Below are 25,136 nucleotides of genomic sequence, written 5' to 3'. Positions count from 1 at the left end.
GTTGACATCCATAGAGTGAGACACACATGGATAGAACGTAAGGAGAGAGAGAGAGAGAGAATAGGTAGGAGCAATCAGACAAATGGGAACAAAGCACCATCTCAGGGTGAGAGGCAGAAACAAGAGTGGAAACATAGAGTCAGAAAGAGACTGAAGAGGATTTTAGTGAGCTAGGGAACCAAAAGGACTTGCCACGCGCCTGGGCACTGCGCGTAAACATAAGGGCCAAGCGCGTATCCGGGATCACTCTTCTCGAAGCCACTGATCAGAGCGCGAGTCCGTGAAATCCAGGGACCGCGCGTGCCCGTGAAAGAAAGAACAGCGCGCGCGTGCGGATGAAAGGACAGAGCCCGATCCGGGGGGGCGGGGTGGGATTTAGGTTGCGCGTATCACGGCTGAGCGGGAATCTATGGGTTAAAGAGTTGTCAGTCGAGGTTCAGAGTGAGCACGCGCCCAGGGAGCATCGAGCGCGAGCCCGAGGACCGGGCACGAACCCTCGGAGTGCGTGCGATCGAGCGGAAGCGCAGGCAAAGATCGGCACGAGCCCGCTGCCCCCGCCGCGCGCGCAAACACACACACACACACACACCAAAGGGCCCGAAGTGTGAGCGCGCAAGCCCGAGTCCGGGTACCGTGCGCGAGCCCGGGGTCAGAGGGATCCTCGGGTCTAAGCGCGACTCACACATCCCGTTCTGCGCAGACACTGGGGCAGCAAAACAAAAACAGTCTCCCGTTCACATCCCCGCCCCCTCGGTCTCTGCTCCGAAGAAGACCTTGGAAATCAACTGTTTCCAGCAAGACGGTTTGAGGGAAAGAAACTGGAATTGTATTGAGGAAGTAAGTTTTTTTTTCTTTTTAAAATATGTGGCCCTGCAAACGATTGGGTCTGCGTCTCATTCACTGATGAGGGCGAGAATATATTTCCAGTTTGTCAGCTAAGCGTTAAAAAAGCAGAGTGATGAAGGGAGCGTGAGTTTATAAGAAGTCAACTGAGACAATTCAGATCAGATTCTCGGAAACGTAAATGTAGAATCACCAGTACGCTGGCGGTCCAGTGCTCAAAGTGCAGAGGCTATCTTGCCATGTCCGCCCTGCACTGTTTACTGGCGATGTTTAAGTGTGCGGGTTTGGAGGCCAGTTATTGTATTGTGGAAGTCCACGTGCATTTAGTGTTTATATCTGCCGTGATGTGAGGAGGATACTCTTACAGCACACACACACCGCGCGCGCACACACAAACACACACACTCTCCTCTCTCTCTCTCTCTCTCTCTCGTACACACATGCTGGTACACCATCGGCTCACTCTCCAAGCCCAATGGGCTGTCGTCCATTATTTTTCCTTGCTGGCTGTCATTACAGTCCTTTTGAATTCGATACTTAAGTAAACGTACAGGTTGGATTTCAGATTAACGACACGTACTTAACAGTTATTTTCCCGGCAGCATGTTTTCATTACACCCGCAAAGAATAATAATGTTCCCGTTTGGATCCTTGTCGGGATTAGCTGTCAAGCTTCTTCGCGTTTTTACCACTTTACATCTCGGGGCAGGCAGGGAAAATCATGGAAAAAAATCATATGCCGGACTAAAGTGTCGTAACATCACTTTAAAATATGCGAATGACATTATGTATTTCCGCCGAATAAGAAATACTAACAAGTGTCGTAACTGTGGGCAAAGTGTGAGATATTTAGAAAGTACATTGTAAGTATATCCATATTTTAATAGTGCTCCTCAGAGTAAAATTGTATATTTTTGTTCACTAATCTTAGCTCCCCCGCCCCAACGGAAGGTTCTTCCTAAGTGGTAAAGAACTACTAAGTTTCAGTGTCGTTTTGTAAGCGCAAAGGGTTAAAACTCGATCGGTCTGACGTGTATAACCTAGTGTTGGACGCGGAACATGCGGTAAATTGACAAACACACCCACCCGTGTGGATCATTAATATTTCTGGTCGATGAATCAATATTTCTTCTCGATGGCAGAAGCTGTATTTTTTTAAAAAAATAGGGTGCAGATTTCGATACGGTTTCAACTCGCTGAGCTTGTTTTTATGAAACACGTTGCAAGCTCAAATCGGAACTTTGCCTGCCAGTGCCTTCGATTGCAGTATTTTAGCCAGGTTTTTAAGCCGCGGAAAAAAGTATGATCGCATTTCAGTTTAGAACTATAGCCGTTGCTACATTTCACTAACAATTTGGAATTACAAAGACAAAAGGAGGTAGTGGATTGTTCTTTTATGCGGAAAGAGATTTCCGAATTTTATGCTTTATAATTGGCGCAATGTGCCCTTACCTTAAATCAGCGACTGAGTATTCTCATTGTCAGATATTGATTCACTTCGAAAACCCTGTTCAACGCATTTTCCACTTACATATCTTAAATCGAAAGGCACTTTCCTCAATACGACCGCACATTGCAGTAACCTCATGCACCGAGTCATCATGTCAATAGTCAAGGAATGTGTTATCACAAACCAGGAAAACCTTACCGAGCAATTTCTGCTTTAGAGCACGATTTTTAAAAATATGCGCGAATCTGCTGTCAAGGACGACAATTAATGGATTGTAAACAGAAAAAGATGTACCGTCTGTACGAACTGCTGCTTGCTAAACTATTAGTTTCGAGGTACCCGCAGTCAGTGCTGAGACTTTGTTCGTGACGATAAATACAGACGAGGAAATAACGGACATGCAATAGCCGAAATATTGATCCACAATAAATAATTCATTAATACGTTTTAAGTTTTAAACGAAAACCATTTTTAAAGCTATTGAAACCTGCATTTGGTCTTATGACCACCCTAAATGCAACGTTTAAACCCGATTAATGGGTCTGAATGAGGGTAGATTAAGATGAAAATTCCCGACCATTTAGTAGAATAAATCAACGCAATGACATTTAGGCATATTAAATTAATCTGAAGTGTTTTAAAGCATAACAATCAGTGTAAAATCTGAAAATACAAGAAGGATAAATTTATTCCGAAAAGGTACTTAAAAATAAAAACGGGATGCGAAAGTGTGGACAAAAATACAACAAAAGCCTCTGGCGTATTTTTATTGACCATATTTATTAAATTGAGTATTTATAATATAATTGCATTAAACTATAAATATTAATTTTGTATGATTTTACTTTACTGTAATAATATAATACACGCTAAAGACGTTTTGGTAAGAATTTTGAATAAAGCAGAAGCTGCTACTATTAAACCGTTCACCGGATCACATTACCGTCTAGTGAAAATAAATGACTGAGAATTATCAATAGATCAAAACTCAGTTTTACAGAGGAAATTTAAAGTTATTCCTTAATGAAACAGAAGTGAACAAACTGGAAATCGAAGATTAAAGGTCTTTGAGCCTCTTAGCAAATGCTTTCTAAAAACATTTGTAGAGCTAAGAAACTGGCAATAGAATCTTACATCTCACCCGCTATTTTGCAATGTCATTGGTATAATAATTCTGATACTCTGAAACGTTTATGTATCTTTTATTAGGCAAAATGAATAGAATTTGTACATATGGTTCAGCAGCCCATGATCATAAATGAACAGGAAGTAAAATGAGGATTGTTGTGTTTAGTGATTCAATCACTTTAAAGTATGAAATAGAAAATGCAAAATTCGAAAAGCATTTATCATTTGCCATACCTCTTTAGTGTATGTAGGTCTGTCTGTTTAGTAAATATCATATAGAGATTGTAATTTGAAATTAATACATGGATACCTCTGTTTATTCTTTTAAAATTAGCATTATTCTGCATATTAAATAGTTTTATATACTCATTAAAATATTGATCAGAAGAATCTGTAATATTAAGTACACAATGATTAATATAGTCAACACCATTATCTAAGTCAATGGATTTTATGAATTAATACAATAGTTGAAATTACAAAATCTCTCAACAAAGAAAAAAACTGATAATTCAAAAAGGTAACAGTAGTGTAAGCAAGGCTCTGTTGTAGTTGTGCCTTGGGTCTGTGGGTTCATCACGAATATATAGAGTTGAAATTCAATTGTTTTGCCCCCAGAAATGATTGAAAACACAGGCCTATACTAGTCTAATTCACACTATAATCTTATATGGCCACGAATGGAAAGAAAATAGTCTGGCTAAAAATCAAACATGATGGCGTTTGTTTGGTACATGGTGTGAACTGTAAATACAGTACTCCATAGAAAAAAATTTCAGTATTGGTAATCAGCAGAGAAGGAGTCAGATGACACAGATCTAAATGTACAAGTAAATATATTTTTTAAATTTGGGTATATGATATATTTTCTTCAATTTTATATTAATTTGATATAAGTGTAAAATAAATGTTTTACTTGATATAATTGATTAAGAAACTGCAGGCATAAGCTGCATTGAGTTGGATTCCCTAAGATAGGCAAGTTATTAAGCCTGATAAAACTAGACTAATAATTTAGAAAAATCTGTTCAAATCCCACATGGAATTGGCAAAATTGGGATTCATTTTTTAAAAATTTATCAATATAAAGAGCTATCCAGAAAAGAGACAGAAACTATTGGAACATTATAAAAGTGCTGGAAGTTTACTAATGTCCTTTTAGGAATGGAAAAATGCAATCCTTACCATCTAGTCTCTAGGTGACTCCAGTCCCATAACAATGCGATAGACTCAATTGCATTCTAAAGTGTCCTCGAGAGATACACAAAGTTAAAAAGTAGGTTTATGATAACTGTCATAAAGGAGTAAGATAGACAATGAATGCCAACCTTCCCAGCAATGTCCATATGCTGAGAATGTATTTTAAGACAAATTAGCATGTTATGTACTCACTGTTATTGAGAAGTCATACAGCTGTTTTATTTTTTTCACATTCCTGGCATGTAGTTCTGCTGAAGTTGTTAATTTTACATCTGTGGAATAGCTTTATCACATAGCATTAGCTGAAATTATCATTTACATTTTTTTGAAAAAATTATGTTTCCCTCTTATATTTCAGTAAACATAATAACATGTTGGGATGGATTAATCTCAGGTGTAACTGGCAGCTCTAGAGAAAATGGCTCCTTTCCACTTCTGACATTCAGCACATCTTTGATTTCCACGTCTGCAAACAGCAACGTGTAAGTTGGAGGTGCCATTGATGTCAGATGCCAAGCACATGACCCACCCTTGCCCAGCTACCAGATTTATCACTTACTCCAACAACACTAAGCTGAGGTGCTGGATATACTTTGAAATTTGGCCTTTTAGCTTTCTGCCAGCCATGGATAGAATGGGGTCACCATCCATTGAGTAAAAGTAAGTTTGAGGCAACATTTTTGATTTTTTAATGTTAATTAATGGTATATTAATGAAATTAAAATTAAGTATATTGTATTTTATCTTAAATTGTTTTATTTTTAGTTAGATAACGCCATTTAAAATACCGTTACATGTTTTGAATAAAGGAGACATTACTAAAAAAGACAAGCAGTCAAAGGTCCTCAGAATAGCAGTGGCAGTGTGACATGCGAAGAGGACGTTAAGAGAATACAGGGAGACTTGGATAGGCTGAGTGAGTGGGCAGATACTTGGCAGATGTCATTCAATGTGAATAAATGTGAAGTTATCCACTTTGGAAGCTGGAACAAGAGGGCAGAGTATTGTCTGAACGGTGTCGAGTTAGGTAAGGGAGAAATGCAAAGAGACCTAGGAGTCCTAGTTCACCAGTCAATGAAGGTGAATGAGCAAGTGCAACAGGCAGTGAAGACGGCAAATGGAATGTTGGCCTTTGTTACAAGGGGAATTGAATACAAGAGCAAGGATGTTCTTTTGCATTTGTACAGGGCCCTGGTGAGACCACACCTGGAATATTGTGTACAGTTTTGGTCTCCAGGTTTAAGGAAGGACATTCTGGCAATTGAGGAAGTGCAGTGTAGATTCACTAGGTTGATTCCTGGGATGGCAGGGCTGTCTTACGCAGAGGGATTGGAGAGATTGGGCTTGTACACGCTGGAATTGAGGAGATTGAGAGGGGATCTGATTGAAACGTTTAAGATAATTAAAGGATTTGATAGGATTGAGGCAGGAAATATGTTCCAGATGTTGGGAGAGTCCAGTACCAGAGGGCATGGATTGAGAATAAGAGGTCAGTTATTTAAAACAGAGTTGAGGAAGAGCTTCTTCTCCCAGAGAGTTGTGGAGGTGTGGAATGCACTGCCTCGGAAGACGGTGGAGGCCAATTCTCTGGATGCTTTCAAGAAGGAGCTGGATAGATATCTGATGGATAGGAGAATCAAGGGATATGGGGACAAGGCAGGGACTGGGTATTGATAGTGAATGATCAGCCATGATCTCAGAATGGCGGTGCAGACTCGAGGGGCCGAATGGTCTACTTCTGCACCTATTGTCTATTGTCTATTGTCTATAATAGTGCTGGAGGTGGGCCCAGTTTCCAGCACCTGAGGCTGGATTGCCACTTGTAGAAGAAGGCATCCAGTAAAATTGAAAGGTGCTGATTTATCATTCAATTCAAGCATTAGTTGGGAATCATTAAGTCTAGCTCAGGAAAAGATCCAATATGCTAATTCAGGAATGGATTAAGGCACCAGGGATAAACTTAAGTTCTTATTTGAAATGGTGTAATGGTATCTATGAAAGGGAAGCACATGAAGGACAAAGAAAGAGAGGTTTGTGTTGATAGATTTAAAGATGGGAGTAGAAGCAGATACCATGCATTGGTTAGTAGGCATTTAGACAGACACAGGAACAGGGAGGGAATAGAGGGATACAGACCATGTGCAAACATATGGAATTAGTTAAATTGACATTATTGTTGCTGTACGCATGGTGTAGAGGCTGTGCTGTGGCCTTCCATGCATAGAGTCATATAGCATGTGTTGCCCAGAAAGTCAGTCTATCTGTCTGTGTTGACCCACAACCCACCAAACCTCTCCTATCCATGTGCTTATCTGGATGGCTTTTAAATGTTGCTAATGTGTTCACCTCAATCACTATTTTTGGCAGTTCATTCAGAATACGCATCACTTTTTGTGTGGAAAAATTGTCTCTGATGAACCATCAAATTTCTCACCCCTGATCTTAAACATACACTCTCTTGTTTTCATTATCCCCTCCCAAGCAAAAAGACTACCCTTTCATCCTGTCTATGCTCCTCGTGATCTTATACACTTCTATCTTTGTTCTCATGTTTTATTCAAAAGGTAGCTCTCTGACAATGCTAGGCTAGATTTTAATATCATTAACTTCTATATTGTGCTGTATATTACGATTGACAAAGTAGTGCCAAATTAGTGCTTTTGACTGGGGAGAGGGGGTTGTGGGGCTGCAGCATGGCGACAGCTAGTCGAGGTTCATTCCTGTCTGCTTCTGTCTGTGTGGAGTTTATAGGTTTTCACTGTGACTATGTGCTTCAGTTTCCCCTCCCAGCCCAAAGACTTGTGGATTGGCCATTGTAATTGCCCTTGGTGTGTAGGTGAGTGGCAGAATCTGAAGGAAGTGGTTGAGAAGGTTGTGAAAATAAAAAAAAATAAGTTTAATATGGAAAGAGTGTAAATGGTTAGTGGGCCAGAGTTATTTCTAACTTGTTTGTCTCCATAACTTGATATCATCATTGAATGGCAAAGCAGACTCAATGAGCCGAATGGCATGATTAGACACTTGTGTTTTATGGTCTTATGATCTTCGGAATGAATTATCATTAATTTAAGTTTGGATTTATCTGAAATTGAAAATAAGATGGCAAAGGCAAGAATTTCATAATACATTGCATTTTGTTTACTGATTAATTTATTATCAGTTTTCTTATTTATGAGATATGGGAATTGCTTGCATTTCAGCATTTGTTATTCAACCACATTCCCCTTCATCTACATTTTTGCAGTCTTGATGAAGTTCTATTGGGTAAGGATTTTCAGCATTTAGACCCAGTGATGATGAAGGAAGGAGAAACATTTCCAAGTCAGGATATCTTGTCATGCAGAAGGGAACTTACAGATAGTGTTGCTTCAATGTGCTTTCTAGATTGTAGAAGCATTTGAGATGGAGTCAAAATAGCCAAGACCATTTAATACATCCTGTTGCCATGGCACTTGTGCAGCAGAGAGGTTGAATGTTTTTTTAAATAATTAAGTAATCTGCTTTCTCCCAAATTATGTTGAGCTGTTCAGTGCTGTTGAAATGACATTCATCCAGGGAGGGGGAGACCATCCCAATTTGGGGAGAAGAGAGCCTTCCCAATGGTACCACCACACTGGAGAGAGTCCATCATTATACTCCTGACTTGTGGCATTTTGATTATGGTTTTTAAGATGTTAAGGGCCCAATAAGCTTCTGACCTTGTAGCTACAATATTTTTGTGACTGGTTCCATTATTTTTCTGGTTATCATTGACTCCCCCTAGGATATAAATAGTGGGTACTTAGCAAAAGTAGCACAATTGAATGTCAAAGGTAGCTGATCAGATTCTGTCTTATTAAAGATAGTCATCATCAGGAACTAATACACTCCAATTGTTACCTACAGTTTATCAGCCCATGTCTAAGTGTTGCCCGGGTCTTGTTTCAAGCAGCCATGGACTGTTTCATTTTTTTATAGAGAGGTGAATGGAGTTTTCAGAGTAATTCTAAAACAAAGATATCTAGAAACTGTAGAAATGTTAGTGTTTTTTATCATTTCTATTTCTGATAGTTATGACACACAAGGAAATCTGCAGATGCTGGAAATTCAAGCAACTCACACAAAATGCTGGTGTAACACAGCAGGCCAGGCAGCATCTACAGGGAGAAGCACTGTCGACATTTGGGGCCGAGACCTTTCGTCAGGACCCTTCGACGACAGTGCTTCTGCTTATAGATGCTGCCTGGCGTGCTGTGTTCCACCAGCATTTTGTGTGTCTCTGAAAGTTATGATATATGTTATTTCAACTCTAGTCTTACAAATTGTGAACTTTACTGAAATAAATCCCAGAGTAATGTTATGTTGTTTAGCTATATGCATGTTTATAGTTGAATAACAATAAACTTGAACTTGAATATATAAACTGAAAATTGCTGTTGCTTCTAGGAGTTCGTCACCAAAGCAGGTTGAAGATAACACAATTATGGTCACAGATTATGTGCTGATTATTGCTTTGCAGTGCCGCTGACTCTTTGTAACAATTTCCAACTCATATTCTGAAGCATAAAGAAGGATGAGCCTTACATTCAATGTTCATAAGAGAAAGGTCCTCTACCAATCTGCTTGTGCTGCACCATCCTTCCCTCTATCAACAGAAGTTCATGAGAATACATTGGCCATTTCCCTTACCTTGGGAACCCCATCTCAGAAAAGGCAGGCATTGTTGACAAAATTCACCACTGCCATCAATGTGACAAGACAGCCTTTGATCAATTGAGGAATAGAGTATATAAGGATCAGTTGCCAGACCTTGCACAAACTGATGGTACAATGGCCATTCATGATCCCCACCCTCTAACACTTGAGACTTGGACTATCAACAGCAAGCATTTCAAGTCTTTGGAAAATTACACCAATGCCATCAAGTAAAACTCCATTAAATTCACTGGAAGGATAAGCAAACCAATGTCAGTGTTCTCTCCTAGGCCAAAATCAACCCCAATATTTGAGGCCCCAGTCACTCACTACATTAGAGGACGAAGTTTTTGCTTGTCTATTACCAGGCACCCAGTAAACTCATCTGCAGTATCTTGAGACTCAAATCTGAGCTTTGTCAATAGACCACTGTACATTCTCAGTCAGAAGAAGTTAAGGTTATGTCATGTCGCTGATTCATAAGCAAGCACTGTGACAAATAATTTGATCCTTATAACGTATGATGAAAATTGAATGAGAAGTACACATGAAGGTGCATTCAAGTAAGTTGATTTATAATTATAGTTTTACTTAGGTGCATTGTACTTTGGTAGATTTCAGGCAATCAGTTATGCTTTTAACACCAACCGGTAATCAAGGTGCATTGTTCAATCTAAGTGAACTCTCTGTTAATATTAAACCATAGACATGGAAGTAGAATTAGGCTATTCAGCCCATCAAGTTTGCTCCACCATTCCATCATGGCTGATATGTTAACCTTCTCAACTTCATTCTCCTGCTTTCTCCCAGTAACCTTTAAGGCCCTGACTAAAGAAAAACTAACAACCTCCACTTTAAATATACCCAATTACTTGGCCTCCACAGTCATCTGTGGCAATGAATTCCACAGATTCTCCACCCTCTAGCTTCAGAAATTCCTCTTCCTCTCATAGTGCAGAACCTGCAGATATGAATGATAATAACAGGTTAAATTTACTCTATCCAAACATGAAATTTCTGTACAGATTTTTAGCAAAATGTATTCAAAGTACATGATTTCAAAAGGAAAGGTTTTTTTTAATGCTGATGTCTTCAAAGATATTTCCAGATAGGTAAAATTATCTATATTTTAATTTGATGAATATTACCCATTTTGATCAGCTATTAATTGAAGATATTTATTTTGGTACATTGTTACATCACAATGCTGTCACAACAATGATAGAATGTAGTTTTATTCATAGAGTTGGAGAACACGAGAACACAAAAGCAGGTCCTTCAGTCCATCTAGTCCATGCAGAACTATTAATCTGCCTAGTCCAATTGACCTTTACCCGGACCATAGCCCTCCATGAATCACCTATTTATATACATATCCAATTTTCTCTTAAATATTGAAATTGAACACAAATCCACAATTCCACTGGCAGTGCATTTCACACTCATCACTTTCTGAAAGAAAAAGTTCCCCCTCGTGTTCCCTTTAAATAATTCACCTTTAACCCATGATCTCTAGTCTCACCCAATCTCAGTGGAAGATGACTACTTGGAGCCATTTTCCCCTATCTATGCATCTCATAATTTTATATACCTCTAACAAATCTCCCCTCATCTTCCTTCACTTTGGAGAATAAAGTTCTAAACTATTCAACTTTTCCTTATAACTCAGGTCCTTAAGTCCTGGCAACATCATTGCAAATTTTCTCTGGATTCCTTCAATCTTATTGATGTCTTTCCTGTAGACCAAATCTGCAAACAATGCTCCAAATTAGGCCTCACCTTCGTACAGGACATGGGATGATATGTTGAAATGATACAATTTCAATATAACATCCCAACTCCTGTACTCAATACTTTGATTTATGAAGGCAAGGAGCTCTTTTAATGACCCTATCTACTTGTGACATCACTTACAAGGAATTATGGACCTGTATTCCCATATGCCTCTCTTCGACTGCATTCCTCAATACCCTGTCACTTGTATAAGTCCTCCCTGGTTTGTCCTCCTTGTCTACATTAAATTCCATCTGCCAATTTTCAGTCCATTTTTCCAACTGGTCTGGATCTTGCTACAAGCTATGATGGCCTTCCTTTCTGTATACTACACCCTCAATCCAACCAAGTTTACTACGTTATCATCTACATAGTTGATATAGATGACAAACAACAATGGATTCAGCACTAATCCCTGCGGCACGCCACTGGTCACAGGACCCCAATCAGAAAGGCAGCCTTTTTCTACCAGTCGATGACTTCTTCCATGAAGCCAATATCTAATCTAATTTACGTCCTCATCCTGAACGCAAACACCTGAACCTTCTTGACCAACCTCCCACGTAGGACCTTGTCAAAGATTAATCATGTTTTGTGCAGTTAATTCATCACAGTAGGTAATTGTAGACAATAATTCATTATTTAGGAACAAATTATCTAAAATATCAGATGTACTTTAATAGAGATTTTTATTGCGAATAGTCCATCAGTCCAGGAGTTGAAGGTAGATTGGCATATAACATAAAGCAAACTGTCTATTGTCCCCAAAACACATTGTCAATGTACTGACTTAGAGGAGAAACAGAGACTTTACCCAATTAGTGGTTAATTGCTTAATTCCTTCAAAGCACAGTGCAGTTCATGAAATCAGCTGTGACAGTGTAGTCACTTGTTTGAATGACAAGATCTACTCAGCCATCTTCCCTTGGCTGTAACATTGCTGCCGTGAGCAGCCTTTTAATTCAGCTTTAGTTCTGACATATGGTTTTCTGCAAAATGAACTATGGATCAACCCTGATCTCTTCACTTTGGAAATTGAATCTTGTAGTCTATGACTTATGAACAATGCTGCATAAAAATTAGCCTAAATAGAGATACTGTGTGGACAGCGTGGGACGCAACAAAGTTGAAGAGACATGGTTGTGCAGTAGTTAGTGCTGCTGCCTCATGGCTGCTGCAGTTTGACTTCAGATACTGTCTGTGTGGAGTTTGCATGCTCTCTCTGTACTGAGTTCCCTCCCTTATGCTCGAAGTTCTCCTACATCAGAAAGGTTTTCAGTTAGGTTAAGGGACTTCTGTAAATTCCCTTAGTGAAGGTAAATGGCAAAAAGAATCAAAGGCAAATTGTTTCGTATCCACAGAAAACTATCCTGGCTGAGTCAGGCTCCCTTCATCTTCATTTTCAGTCTTAATAACATTGTCACAAACCTCCTTTACATCTTCTCCGTTGCTACCACAAAAATTAGTTTCACTGTTTTTGTTCTAGCTCACTTCAGTCATTTTCTCCTTACATTTCAAGTTGTTACAGATACTATTTCAGAGTTGGCATTTCATCACTGCAAGGAAAGGATGTAAGTTTGCCCAAGACAAAACAAATCAGCAGACGAGATAGTTGTGAAGTGACAGCAAGCTTACCCATCAGTTATGTTAGTGCAGCAGTTCTGTAAATTATTCAGTAGATTGTGAACATTGTAGGGATGTGATGTTGATGCTGGAATGCTTGCAGGCTGCCCCCAGCTCATCCTTAGGTTGTTAATGCAAACAGTGCATTTCACTGTACGTTTCGATGTACGTGTGATAAATTAATCTGAATCAGTTATCTAAATATGGGTTAAAATCCCACCAAAACAATTGGTTTACTTTAATGAATAAAATTAATTCAGAATAAAAAGTCAGTTTTAGTACGGCGACCATGTTGTAAAACTGTTGAAAAAACCTGCCTGGTTCACAGATATCCCCAGGGAAATAAATCTTCTGCCATTGCTTGCCTTGCCTTTTTGCAGTTGAGAACAGAGCAAAGTGGTTGTCTATTATCTGCTCACTGAACTAACCAAGGAAAATGTTCAGTTTAAGGGAAATGGTCTTAGTAAAAACAGCTAGATTGTATAGATGGAACAAAAAAAAGCTACTTAGATGGGAACTTTTTGTCAGAACACTCTCATACAGGGCAAGTGACTCTACTGATGTACCAAAGTCAACTGATGTAATGGATGATTCTGGAAGTTGCTAGCCCCAGTGGTGAGCTTCACTTCCAAAATCTTTCTTGCAGAATATGTGCTGATGAGCTATAGCATCAAAATATATAACTTGAATTGGGATTATTATTTACTCAGGATTTGTATGTCTTTTAAAAGGCGCCCAATCAATTGATATTAGCACTGTACATCTGAGTTTGTCTTTTCCACAGAATTCTGAAAAAATATTCAAAGAATGTAAAATAAGCTTACAAGTTTACATGTTGTGATCTATCAGAAGCATATTTGAATATTTTATCAACTTTTCATTATTCATATATTAAAATGAAAATATTTTTCCTGATACCATGATGCATACTCAATCTTATGAAAGAATTACTTTACAGAAAGAGAAAAGAAATACAGACAATTCTAGAAATGGACAGTAGTTCTTTCAAATGGTTGAACACATAAGGACCCTTGTTCGAACTAATGACTCTCTGCAAGAAATTTTAATGTATGTTTTCTCTTTTGTGGTCCTGATGGATCTGCTGTACATTTTGCTATTTCTCCTTTTATTTTAACTGTTTAGCATTGATAGTTGTGTTTTTCAAACATTCCTTTCCACAACGTTGTAAAATTTTTCATACCAAATGCGTACCTCCTGTTCAGACACGTTATATAATTTCAGGTTCATAAATGACTGGCCTTTTATGAGTCAGTACACATATAGCTTTAAACTGACAATGGGTTTTATGAAAGGTGCTTCAAAAGCACTTCTGCTTCAACAGAAGTTTCTGATTATTGCCTGTGAAAATCAGAATGGTTCCTTCATGAGTGCGTGTTGTTCCAGAATAGTAAAGCGGCTGCAAATTTGCAATTACTTGCAAAGGAAGAATAAATAAATTCAGAGTTCCCTGGATGAAATAAGTGGTACATCAATCTATATATGTTAGTATTAGATTGTAAATACTGGTGGGAACCAGACTGGTTACAGAAGAATTGTGGTGGAAGAGAAAATTAAAATAAGAGAGGAAAAAAGAGCATTTAAGGGAAGATTAACTGCAACATAAACGGGGATCCAATATTGTTCTCTCAACAGATAAAAAATGTAGCACATAGAGAAATAAGAACATGCAGCTGGATTCTGAAGGCTTTATTAATGTGTAATTTACTTCTGTCTTTACAAGAAAAATGAATCCTTCCGAAGTATTTATGAAGAAGGTGACAGGTAAAACTCATGACATACTGAGAACTTACAATGTGGAAGTATTAGAAAATTTGGCAGAGTAGGTAAGTCACCAGCATTGGATGGGAACCATCCTCAGATTTTGAAAGTACTGCACATGAGAAAATGGTTGGGGCATTGATCATAATTTTCCAATGCTCTGTAGATACTTGGCAGAAGACTGGACAGCAGCAAATGTTCCTGTGATGTTCAGAAAAGAAAGTAAGGATAAGCACATAAACTACAGGCCAGTTGGCTTAACCTCAGTCTCGGGAAAGCTTTTAGAAACATTTATCTGAGATTAATAGTTACCTGAAGGAATGGATTAATTAACACAAGCCAGCATAGACTTGATAAGGATAAATTGTGTTTAACCAACTTTATAGATTGATTTGGAAATAAAAGATGATGAGGATAACGCAGTTGATGTAGAGTCCATTGGCTTCCAGAAGACTAATGATAAGGTGCCACATAAGAGGCATTTGGGCAAAGTTGGATGCCATAATATAAAAGGAGTATTGATTGCACGGATATAAAATTGGCCAAGTGGCACACAACTTACTGTTAATGATTGTTTTCAAAATGCTCATGGATCCATGTTCCAAAAGGATAATGACACATTTAGCAGGATATAAACTGGCAGGAGAATGGACAGATGCATGGCCTACGAGGTTTTAGTATGTAGAATGAGGAGAGGCAAAATGGAATAAATGATACCGGCCTAAAGTGGGTGTGAGACTGGAGGGTTCTGTGAACATAAGTAAACAAATTATTAAAATTGTCAGGGCAGGTTGACAAAGTGCTCATAAGATAAGCATAGTTTTAGACTTTACCAATAGAGACATTGAGTATAAAAACAAGGAAGTCATGCTGACCATTTACAAAACACTAGTCTAGCCTCACAATTGTGGCTGTTTTTAATATGGCAACTAACATTGTGTTTAATTATGGTTGTCCCATTAAAGAGAAAATCTGGAGTTGATTTGCAACACTGGTTCCTAGGATGAGTAAAAATACAGATTAGTGAGCCTAAAACTGCTTTTTTTTGGAAAAACAGATGAGAGATTTGATAGAAATATATGAAGTGATGAGCATTATGGACAGAGTTTATAATGGAAGGTTGTTCCATTGGTGGAATGATTGAGAAATAGTCACATAAGTAAAATAAAGGGGAAGAAAATTATGTGAGACATGAGGAATGGAATCTGGAATGCACTGCATGTAGCTGAAGTAGAGGCGGATTTCACTCTGGGCTTTAAGAGGAAATTGGACAAATGGTGGAAAAAGTATGCAACACTTCAGAGAAAAGGCCAATGTGCTGAACAAGTGTATTACTCTGGTAGAGAGGCAGTGTGGGCAATATGGACTGAATGTCCTCCTTCTGACCTGTAAACATTCAATGATTCTATGATCTAACTATCAAAAGGAAAAGGTCTAGAGATACAGTGTAATTTTCAGGCTGACCTCATTTTGCCATAGTGGTCTAGCAAGTTCTTCAATCATCCTTTTGCATCCATTTGATTCAAATCTTGAATTGTGCATTAGGTCTGACATCAAAATTTCCCTGCCCAAATCGGGGGATCACAATACGATTAGAAAATAACTTTAACATAAGTCAAGCTGCAATATTATTGTTCTTTGGGACTTGACTCCCTTAAAATGGGACTTGCTCAGCTGGGAGCCACTGAAGAAAATCATCCTGGCTCTTTATAATGCTAAATGTGCTACAGGAGTACGAGGGATACATTTTACAGGTGATGTTAGCATTCCCCATGAACGTACACTTTCTACTCTTAACAGTGTTGTGACACCAGGCTCCCTAAACAGACACTGTCTTCTGAGCAAACATGAGGAAATCTGCAGATGCTGGAAATTCAAACAACACACAAGGGCCGAGACCCTTCGTCAGGACCGTCAACATCAACCTGGCACGATGAACGTCGACAGTGCTGATAGATAGATGCTGCCTGGCCTGCTGTGTTCCACCAGCATTTTGTGTCTGTCTTCTGAGCTCTGTTTTCAGAAGATATTACCAGATGGACATAGAAAAATAAATCCAGGGTGTGCTCAAAGCTTCTTTGAATAACTGCAACATCCCTATAGACTCTGTGAACCTCTAGCCCATTACCTCTGGCAGAGTCAAATCAGAGATCAACAGCAAGGCTTTGTCAAAGCAGGCAGTGAGTCTGAAATTACTTGGATTTCTTTACTGCTCAAAGGAGGTACAAAATGGCATGTCATCTCATAGAGTATCTTTTTTTTAAGTCACTTATATCCTGTTTTTTTAAGTAAAAGCTTTAATGGAAGTGAAAGTGGTCAGGTGATATCACAGGAGAGAAAACCTGTCTCTGTGCCCGGGTAATGAGAATGAAATGATTTATATTACCTCATTGCTCAAGGGGTGAAAGTGACCATTACCACGGTGGGTTTGAATGTATGGGACAGGAAGAGAAAAACAAATGCAAGTTTGATGTAAAGGTAGCATCTTTTCTGAATATAATCTGAGGTCTTGTCTGCTAATAGCAATATGTATTCCTCCACTTCCAAAGATCAGTTCCATTGATTCCAGTTTTGGAGGCAGGTCATAAACACAGGCATGTCACTAGGTTGTACAGCATATATATTCAAGTGACAAGTGACTAAGGATGACCTTCTACCCCCTTATTTCTTTCCTCAGAATGATGACAAAAGTAATTGACTTTGAAAATTGTTGTTAGCAAACAGGAAAACTCTGATTAATATCACGTGTATTTTGTGAACAGAAACGTGCAGTGATTTTAATTATTGACAGCTTACCCAGCTAAATATCCAGAGACATAGATTATAATTCCACCATGGCAAGTAGGGTAACTAAATCCAGTTAATCACATAAACCTGAAATAAAAAGCAATATCAGTAATTGTGACCATGAACTATTGAATTGTCATTAAAAATCCAAAATGTTCATAATGCCTTCCTGACTCTGTCTTGTCTTTAATTACAGTTCTATAGGGCTTGAGAGTGTGGTTGGGTTCTGTGCTTTGAAAGACTTAGCAAGCTACCCAACTGCAATTAGTAGATACCTTCCGGTCTGATAAGAATGGAACTGGATAAACCACTAGGCATCAATTTAGACATTGTTCATGACAAAGCTCAACTGACCTTGCAACGTTCATCTCACTAACACAGGGTAGTTGTGATAGAACATTAAGTTAGAAAAGTTGACAGAGTCAGACTTTTTTTTAGCTCATGTCTTTCAACTCCATTACCATTTCCAAGTATTTCCTATTCTACCAACAGGACAGATCTACCAAAAGTGATAGGATAATGATGTACATTTAGTGATGTAATGGAATGGAGTCCACTCCATAATATACTGGTTAGGCACAGGAGTACGTTCAGCCAGAGACTCATTCCACCAAGATGTAACACTGAGCGTCATAGGAAGTCATTCCGGCCTGTGGCCATCAAATTTTACAACTCCTCCCTTGGAGTATCAGACACCCTGAGCCAATAGGCTGATCCTGGACTTATTTCCACTTGGAATAATTTATATTACTTAATTTTTATTACTTAATTACTTATGGGTTTATTTTGCTATATTTCTACACTATCCTTGGTTGGTGCGACTGTAACGAAACCCAATTTCCCTCGGGATCAATAAAGTATGTCTGTCTGTCTTACTCTGGGAGTCTTTAATATTCACTCTGAACCTTATGAATCTGGTGAATCTGGTCAGGTCAAACATAGGCAAGAAAATATGTGGCTGAATACTTGTTGAGCCAAAATATCCATACTCTCCTCCTATCTACAAGGACAGAGTAATTGAAGGGTATGGCTTCAAGTCAAGGGTGGCAGGGGATAAGAGAAGCAGCCTGTAGGAAAAACAACTGACCTGCCATTCACTGTACCTTGTGTCTGTGGTAGTATTGTTTGACTACTATACCACCTTTGTGGAGACAAAGTTCTGTTCTCACAGAGAGGACAATCTTCACTATCCTATTAGACATTACCACATTGGTTATTGGGATGAATTCATAACAGTATCTCCTTCAGGAATGGCATTTATGAGAAACTGGATAATCAACAGAATCAAAGCCTTATGTCTTTGCAAATTTGCATAAAAATCAATAATTCCTCGTGAAAAAAAATCGGTAGCTTAGGAACTCCCTATAATGCTAACTGTGACAGTACTGTCCATATTCCATGAATGAGTGAGAAGGTATAGAAATTAGGACAGACACAATGATGATACGATTGGATTTTTATGTCTGAGAGTCTGTATGGACAGCATTCATATTTCCTTATCCAGTCCTGGCAAACTCCTTATAAATCTTCTCTGCACTCCTTCCAGTTTAAACATGTCTTTTCTATAATAGGATGATCAAGACTGTCCTCAGAACTTCAAGTGCAGCCTCATAGATGACTTACACAACTGCAATATAATAAAAGCTCCTAAACTCAATTCCCTGACAGGTGAAGCTGATGGAGTCTTGTCATCCTTTAGTTAATCAGGGATAAATTAATGTGCCTTTAAGTCAACGTTTATACTTTATGCATGGGCCATACTCCACACATCTTGTCTTGTCCTGAACCAAATATTGACCAAATACTGAATACAACCATTGACTGATAAGTTTACACAGGAAGTTTCTTCCTCTAATCTTCCATAATTAATGTAATGCCAGTTGGAATTTTCCAATTCAAAGAAAAAAGTTCAAGATCTAGAAAGCTTTGAAAAATTATGCAGTTATATCTACAATTACCTCATTCATTTCTAATGCCCAGAATGGAAACCATAAAGCCATTTTTGTTTATTCACTTTAAACTGTATTAATTTTTCCCTTGCAATTTTCAGTTATATTACACCTTTATTCATTTATTGAGATACAGTGGAGAGTAGGCCCTTCCAGTCCTTCACCCAATTTAATGCTAGCTTAATCACGGGACAGTGTATGATGACCAATTAACCTACCAACTGGTAAGTCATTGGACTGTGGGAAGAAACTGGAGCACCCGGAGGAAACCCATGCAGTCATGGGGAAAATATACAAACTCCTTACAGGGAGCGGTGGGAATTGAAACCAGTTCACCTGTACTGTAAAGCTCTGTGCTAACCACTACACTACCATGCTGTCCCAAACTACAATGTTCCATCCTTTCACATTTATATAAATTCTTTTGTAACTGTTGATGTTTGTCCTCTTTTTCCTCTGCGTAAATTAATTTGTTTTGCATAACTGTATTTTATTGTCTATTATAGAATTATATGGAATTGGCTTTACTGGGCATGCTTTAGCTTTATCACTCTTATCTTAATGTATTTATTACATCTCCATATTTCCCTTTTGTGCATTTGATTACTTTTTTATAAATTACATTCCTGCAGCTTTCCAGGTCATTTTGGGTTTTACTATTTGTAAAATTTTGGGTAACTATGAAATTTGATTCTATTAATTGAAATATAATTTGGTTCTTCACTTTTAATTTCTCCTGAGCTTTCTTGATTCTTGGTTTTATGTCCATTTCTACTGCTCCTGCAGTAGAATTGAGTCTTGATTTTAGGTTACATAATTCGTATAGGGCCAAATAAAGTATTACAGTTTCCTTTGTTTAATATAATTCTATAAAATGCATCAAATATTCAAAATTTTCCAGTCAATTGTTCATTCGTCCAGATCATAAATTTGTTTAGAAAATTGAGAATCAATGGGTAGTTTAAATGGAGGGATTGACTATAACCAGGCTTTCCTGGAAGGTCTGGAAAATATTAGTTAAAACAAAACATTGAATTGTTGGGATCCTTTATCTGCAAGTGGCAAGTTAAGAGATTTCTTCCCTTTCCAATAAAATACGTTTGCAAGTGAACATGCGTAATATACGGTCTCCAACATACTTTTAGAAAAATTGCGCTGAAGCCATATTCTTTGTTGTAGTACATAATTCATCTCCAGGAAACATAGCCACAATGTACGTTGCTTGTATTTCATACTAACGCTACATAACTCAAAATTGTTCTCCCTAGACACAACTCGGATTAGAAGAGTATTCTAGTTATATTACTAAATTGTTTTTTTCTACACTCAGATAATTTGAAAATGTTAGATCCTTACCGCAGGGTTTTACATGAATTTTTTTGAAGTTGTTGTGGCACGAAGTTGTTTATATGATGACGTCCTCTGTTTTGTTTTGAAATGGAGAGGACCATTCCTAAGTACAATACGATCACACTGTGAGCTGAATAGAGTTTTATTTCTATTCTAACACATAATTAAAAGTAAAATCTCCAACTATGTAGTTAGTAAAGCCAGGGTTTCTCATTTGCGAGCTTATTATATGGCAATGACATTCAGTTTAGCTTTCCATGTCTTTTATATAAACTCATATAAAAATGTATTGATTAATTACCTGTATCTTCAAAATATCTTGGAAGGAGAATTCTTATAATTAGGTTGTATAAAAAATATAGCATTAGCATTTCCATCCTCAGAAAAGGATAGCAAATGTTAAGATTCTAGGATTAATTGTAATTCAAACGTATTTGTTAAATTCAACAATGCATCTATATTTCTGAAAGAAATAATTGTAGAATTATTGGATAGGATCCACTAGCTTGTGCAGAAATTCTCTCATGTTATGTTAATTATATATTATTGTCAACGTTTCATCAAAATGCTCTGAAATATTTTTCAGCAAGTCTGCTGACATTTTGAAAGCTCAGTTAAGTATGATCACCCAGCCATTGACTGTCACATATGAGGAGTGATGTTCAGATGCAGCAAAAATTAGATGGGTAGTGGGAAAGATATCCACTACACCCCTGCACTGGCATTATTGGACAACACGAAATGTTTAAAAGGATAGAGGTGAACTGTGATAGTTATGAGATATTAGATAATATGACAGCATGTCTGAAGCTTAGTCTACTATCAAAATAGCATGAAATCATTGTCACCATTCTATATGAAACCTGGCGCAATGACCTCTTTAAGATCCACTGTATCTTTTATTTCAATCAATGAGCAAGCATTGAATGTGCTCCATCCATTGACACCTGAAAATAACACCTTTAATTTAATCCTGATGTACTGTACATGTATAAATTAAGCCTGCAGTATTTCAATACTGCTCAAAGTTGACACAATGACCCTCTAAGAGTTAGACTGATAATCCCTCCTGGAAAGACCCAAAACTGAGGAAATTCATGGTCACAATGACCTCAGAACTTGCAAGGCATTACTAAACTGGCTTTGCGGTTGAATTGTATATGAAGCAGATGGCAGGTAGGCATCTCCTCAATGAAGCAGAGCTAATGCAAACGTTGCTCCTCAATAAGGTGTGCAAAAGAGAATGGCTCCCTCAGCACATTTTGTGGATTGGGCCACCTGCTAAAGTCTATTCACCCAGTCCTTTGCCTCATTCTTCTGGCTGGTTGTAAACCTCCTGTTCATTTTCCTTGTCATGTTGAATTTCTAGAGGAATGGCGACTAACCAACTATGTCAGGCATTGATACAATGAACAGTAATATTTGATGGAATTAACCCCTCAGCTACAGCACTCGTCAATAATTTTAGAAACATTGTAAATAGTAAATTTGGGTTAATGTGCCCAGTCTTTTTTCCACTGCCAGGGAATCAAGAAATTGAGGGAATAAGTTAATTTGAGAGGGGAAGGATTTGACTAAACCTGAGGGTCAACATTTTCACCCAAAGGGTTATCAGTATATTGAGTGAGCTGCCAGAGAAATTGAATGCACCTAGTCTTTTTCCTAGAGCTGGGGAGTCAGGTACTAGAGGGCATAGTTTAAGGTGGGAGGGGAAAAATCTAATATAAATTTGAGGAACAACTTTTTCACCTGGAGGTGGTTGGTATATGGAGTGAGCTACCAGAGGAAGAGGTGAGGCTGGTGCATTAAAAACATCTAGTAGTTACTTGGACAGGTGCGTGAATAAAATAAGTTTCGGGGATATGGGCCGAATGCAGGCAAATGAGTCTTGCTTCGATGGGATTGACAGTTGGACGAAAGGACCTGTTTCCATGCTATATGGCTCTCTGTGCCTATGATTAGTTAACACGACACACTAGGCAGTTAGCACACCTTCCCATCAGTCACCAAGATAGCAGAAAACTATTGAATTCTTTAAAAAATATGAGTAGTGAAGTACTTCATCCTTAAGCTCCCCATGTATGCTTAACACACGCTATTAGCTGGACCACCAAGGCCAAATCTGGCAGCATTTCCATCAAATGAAATTTGCATGTGGAATTAATGTCATCATCCGCCTACTTCAGCGACTTCCAGCATGGGCTGCACCCTAACGAATTTCTTGGTTGGGATAAATTGAACTAAGTTGCTAATTAGTAACTGTCACAGGAAAACAGAAGTAAACCAATACCCAAAACGTCAAAAGTTACTGCAATTGGAATGTATTTACATTAACTTCACCATCAATTATATAATTATATATTCAATTAAACACTCAAATTTGTGAAATTTTATAAGACTGGAAAAATAAGAAATCAAAAATATTTCCCTCACCATTTTAACAGCATTTTAAAGGCATAATTTAGTACAGAACTGAGTGATGTAATTAAAAGTGTATTGCTTCCATAATCAAATGAATCTTGAGAATAAAAGAAATACAATAATGCATTTTACTTAAAAAGGTACTGATTTTTTGTACTATCAATAGATTAATTTACATGCGATGCACACTGAATGAAGAAAATGTAATTGGAGATACCATAACAGTAACAGTTAGTACGATATATTGAATATCATTGATATCAGGCTCATTTTATTAATGTCTCAAAGCACTTTACAGTCAATAGATTACTTCTAAAGTGCAGTTGCCAGTTGTAGTGCAAGCAAATGCAATAACTAATTTGCACAGAGAAAGGTCTGAGAAGCAATAATTTATGAATGACTAGATAAATCTATTTTCTCTGCTGTTGTTTGAGGCAGCTTTATTGCTCCAGGCTCTTAAGAAATTTCATTTCCTTTGAAATATTTTAATCTGCACAGACTGATGAGTACTCTTTAACAACTTGTCAAAAACATGGCACCTCAGACAATGCAGTAATAAAACTGTCTGCTTTTCCAGATTTTGTGCTGTGGTCTGTAGTAGGGTTTGAATAAAGAAATTTGGTTTTTATTGCAATACTATAAAATAGGTTATTCAGAATGCTTATTCCATGCAAAATTAAATAAAAGCATCTCAATTTTTTAAAAAAAATATTTTGACTTGAATGGATTGTACTCAAATATTTGTATTTGTCCAGCAAACCTTTTTCCTGCAAAGGTGTAGATAAGGCCTGGTGAATGGTGATGGACAATTAAACACTAATTTCCAAGGAAATTCCCATCCTTAGAAGTAGCATGGTACAGCATCTAATTACCAACAAGGCTAAAGTATTCACTACCAGGTTCAGCCAGACATAGCAAATAGATGATCTATCTTCACCATCACAGAAGTTAGTGCTCAGCCAGTTCAGTTCACTTCATGCACTGGATGTAAATCCCAGAACTCACTGCTGAATGGCACAGTGGGAGTATCCTCACCAGACCAACAGTGTCTGTCAAGAAGATAGCTTACTATCACTTTCTCAAGGGCATTATGGATGATGAATAAATGTTGGCCTTGGCAGTGATGCTCAAATCCTAATAAATAAGTCAATAATACAAGAAGTCAGTGTTGCATACTGTTTCGTAGTGAATTACTACAAACCCCATTTCCAGAAAAGTTGGGATATTTTCCAAAATGCAATAAAAACAAAAATCTGTGATACGTTAATTCATGTGAACCTTTATTTAACTGACAAAAGTACAAAGAGAAGATTTTCAATAGTTTTACTGACCAGCTTAATTGCATTTTGTAAATATACACAAATTTAGAATTTGATGGCTGCAACACATTCAACCAAAGTTGGGACAATTAAAATAAGATTGAAAAGTGCACAGAATATTCAAGTAACACCGGTTTGGAAGACTCCACATTAAACGGGCTAATTGGTAGCAGGTGAGGTATCATGACTGGGTATAAAAGTAGCGTCCATCAAAGGCTCAGTCTTTGCAAGCAAGGATGGGTCGTGGCTCACCCCTTTTTGCCAAAATTCGTGAGAGAATTGTTAGTCAGTTGAAAAGGAACATTTCCCAATGCAAGATTGCAGAGAATTTAGGTCTTTCAACATCTACAGTACATAATATTGTGAAAAGATTCAGAGAATTCAGAGACATCTCAGTGCATAAAGGGCAAGGTCGGAAACCACTGTTGAATGCGTGTGATCTTCGAGCCCTCAGGCGGCACTGCCTAAGAAACCGTCATGCTACTGTGACAATTATAGCCACCTGGGCTCGGGAGTACTTCGGAAAACCATTGTCACTTAACACAGTCTGTTGCTGCATCCAGAAATGCAATTTGAAACTGTACTACGCAAGGAGGAAGCCATACATCAACTCTATGCAGAAACGCCAGCGAGTTCTCTGGGCCCGAGCTCATCTCAGATGGACCGAAAGACTGTGGAACCGTGTGCTGTGGTCAGCTGAGTCCACATTTCAGCTAGTTTTCGGAAAAAACGGGCGTCGAGTTCTCCGTGCCAAAGATGTAAACGACCATCCTGATAGTTATCAGTGAAAGGTGCAAAAGCCAGTATCTGTGATGGTATGTGGGTGCATCAGTGCCCACA

General features: G+C 38.1%; 1 protein-coding gene across 6 annotated transcripts in view; it reads left to right on the top strand.

Moving 5' to 3' along the window:
* Positions 1 to 564: 564 nt before the first annotated feature.
* The window catches only part of eya4 (EYA transcriptional coactivator and phosphatase 4), a 419,225-nt gene continuing 394,653 nt past the window's right edge, over positions 565 to 25,136 (top strand). For all 6 annotated transcript variants that reach the window (XM_059982433.1, XM_059982435.1, XM_059982432.1 and 3 more), the window contains exon 1: positions 565 to 837. The gene's annotated coding sequence lies outside the window, so the exon portion shown is untranslated. The remainder of the gene's footprint in view (positions 838 to 25,136) is intronic.

The sequence above is a fragment of the Hypanus sabinus genome, chromosome 10, assembly GCF_030144855.1.
Source record: "Hypanus sabinus isolate sHypSab1 chromosome 10, sHypSab1.hap1, whole genome shotgun sequence".
NCBI classification, from domain to species: Eukaryota; Metazoa; Chordata; class Chondrichthyes; order Myliobatiformes; family Dasyatidae; genus Hypanus; species Hypanus sabinus.
This window is presented reverse-complemented; position numbering and strand designations above follow the sequence as displayed.